At 52.2% G+C, this 3,121-nt stretch overlaps 1 pseudogene; it reads left to right on the forward strand.

Moving 5' to 3' along the window:
- Positions 1 to 5: 5 nt before the first annotated feature.
- On the forward strand, positions 6 to 2,327 carry LOC102254847 (annotated as a pseudogene).
- The last annotated feature ends 794 nt before the right edge of the window (positions 2,328 to 3,121 follow it).

Consider the following 3,121-nt stretch of genomic DNA (forward strand, 5'->3'; position numbering starts at 1 on the left):
AGGCGATGCGCTCTAGCCCCGCCGAGGCAGGCATCGCCCTCTACAGCCGTGAAGATGTGTGTGTGTGTGGCGGGGGGAGGGGGGCTCGGTGTCCCGCGAGACGGAGTGCAGCCGCGTGGGCAAGCAGTCCTTCATCGTCATTACCCTGGGCTGCAGTAGGGTCCTCATCCAGTTCGCCGCACCCAAAATCTATTCCTTCTGCAATATCCTAAAGACCTGCCGGGGCCATAGCCTGGAGCGGTCGGTGTTCTGCGAGCGAGGAGGAGTCGTCCTCCATCTCCGTGCAGTATTTCCAGTTTTATGGCCACCTGCCCCGGGAGCAGAACAGGATGCAAGGCTACGTGCCGATGAGCACCTAGCAGCGTGCCATACTGCAGAGCCACAGGGACTTCAAGGACAAGGTCGTTCTTGATGTTGGCTGTGGCTCTGGGATCCTGTCGCTTTAAAAAAAAAATCTATATGTATATATAATTGATTTCAGAGAGGAAGGGAGAGGGAGAGAGAGAGACATCAATGATGAGAGAAAATCATGGATCAGTTGCCTCCTGCAGTCCCCCACCCTGGGGATCGAGCGGTAACCTGGGCCTGTGCCCTGATCGGCAATCCAATGGTGACCTCCTGGTTCATAGGTCCAGGCTCAACCTCTGGGTCACACTAGCTGGGCTCCTGTTGCTTTTTGCTGCCCAAGCAGGAGTAAGGAAGACATAGGCAGTGGAGGGCACCACCGTAGCCCAGCCCCCGTAGTTCTTGGTGAAGAATAACAACCTCACCGACTGTACTCAGCCACTGTATCATGGTCATCTCCCGGAAGGTACAAGAGGTCTCGCTCCCTGAGCCAGTGTACATCACCATCTCAGAGCCTATGGCAGTGATGGCGAACCTATGACAGGCGTGTCAGAGGTGACACGCGAACTCATTTTTTTGGTTGATTTTTCTTTGTTAAATGGCATTTAAATATATAAAATAAATATCAAAAATATAAGTCTTTGTTTTACTATGGTTGCAAATATCAAAAAATTTCTATATGTGACACGGCACCAGAGTTAAGTTAGGGTTTTTCAAAATGCTGACACGCCGAGCTCAAAGGGTTCGCCATCACTGGCCTATGGGCTACATGCTGTTCAATGAGTGCATGCTCGAGAGCTACCAACATGCCAGGTACCTGAGGCCTAGTGGAAACATGTTCCCTATCATTGGTGATGCCCACCCCGTGCCCTTCATGGATGAACTGCTCTACATGGAGCAATTCACTAAGGCCAGATTCTGGTACCAGCCATCTGTCGGCCCTCCGAGGCACTGTTGTGGATGAATATTTCTGGAAGCTTGTAGTAGACACATTTGACACCTGGATCTTTTTTTTTAAAATATATTTTATTGATTTTTTACAGAGAGGAAGGGTGAGGGATAGAGAGCTAGAAACATCAATGAGAGAGAAACATCGATCAGCTGCCTCCTGCACATCCCCCACTGGGGATGTGCCTGCAACCAAGGTACATGCCCTTGACTGGAATCGAACCTGGGACACTTCAGTCCGCAGGCCGACACTCTATCCACTGACCCAAACCCGTCGGGGCTGACACCTGGATCTTGATGGCCATGACTGTCAAGTACACGGTGAAGTCCTTAGAAGCCAAAGATGGAGACTTGCACAGGATAGAAATCCCATTCAAATTCCACATGCTGGGGGAGGAGGGGGTGATAAGAGAAAAAAAAAAAATTCCACATGCTGCATTCCGGGCTGGTTCAGGGTCTGGCTTTCTGGTTTGACGTCAGGTTCATTGGCTTATAATAACTGTGTGGCTTGTCCAGGCCCCAACAGAGGCCCTGACCCACTGGTACCAGGTCTGGTGCCTGTTGCAGTCACCACTGTTTGCCAAGGCTGGGGACACACTCTCAGGGACATGCCTGCTTATTGCCTACAGGAGACAGAGCTACAACATCAGTATTGTGGCCCAGGTAGACCAGACAGGTTCCAAATCCAGTCACCCTTCTTCAGATACACAGGCGGGACACCCTCACCCCAGCCTGGGTCCCACTACACACCCCACTTGGAGAGCACGTGGAACATGGGCAGCACCTAAACCTCAGCAGTGGGATGGCTGCAGCTGGGATGCTGACTGCCTGGACCTGAGCAATGTTATCACAGGCGGCTCCAGTGTGGGCCACAACAACCTGATTCCTTTAGGGTCCTCTGGCACCCAGGGCAGCAGTGGTGGGGCTCCAGCACCCACCACCCGGTCAACAGTCAGTTCACCATGGGCATCCCTGTCATCTCCATGACCTCACCCATGTCCATCCCAACCAACACCATGAACTAGGGGAGCTAGATCCCTCCAGTGGGGAATGGACTGACAGCACCAAGAAACCAAATGAAGACCCTGCCCACCCACCCCTGCGCCTGGGCAGCTTTCACCACAGTATTGGAGAAGCCCAAATACTGGTCATGGTCCTCTTTGCCTATAGAAATGGACACTTTTTAAAAAATATATATTTTTACTAGGGGCCCAGTGCATGAACTTGTGCACCTTGAAAGGAACTGTGGGCTGCCGAAACCAGTTTGGCTCAGTGGATAGAGCGTCGGCCTGCGGACTGAAGGGTCCCAGGTTCGATTCCGGTCAAGGGCATGTACCTGGGTTGCGGGCACATCCCCAGTGGGAGATGTGCAGGAGGCAGCTGATCGATGTTTCTCTCTCATCGATGTTTCTAACTCTCTATCTCTCTCCCTTCCTCTCTGTAAAAAATCAATAAAATATATTTGGAAAAAAAAAATAAAAGAGTTACACATAAGTGTGATTTAAAAAAAAATAAATAAAAAAAAAAATAAATAAAATGTTCCAGTTTCCTGGTGCTTGTGATGTTTAGATTGTCCTCTGGGCTGCGACGCTGCGGCGGGCACAGGGGCAGGTCTCAGCCCATCCTCTGCACCCCCGCTCGGCCCCTCTCACCTCAACCTCGGTCCCCTGTCTGCCCACAGCCCCACTCCTGCTGCTGCTGCCCCCATGTGCTGATGAGCCAGCACTGCTCGCACCCGCTGACGGTGCGATGGTGCGGAACGATTGGGGCTGGTGCCAGCAGTGGGTGCGAAAGGGTGCAAGCAGGGCCGGTGCTGTCAGTGGGTGCG

The sequence above is a fragment of the Myotis brandtii genome, unplaced genomic scaffold (assembly GCF_000412655.1).
Source record: "Myotis brandtii unplaced genomic scaffold, ASM41265v1 scaffold156, whole genome shotgun sequence".
Lineage (NCBI taxonomy): Eukaryota > Metazoa > Chordata > Mammalia > Chiroptera > Vespertilionidae > Myotis > Myotis brandtii.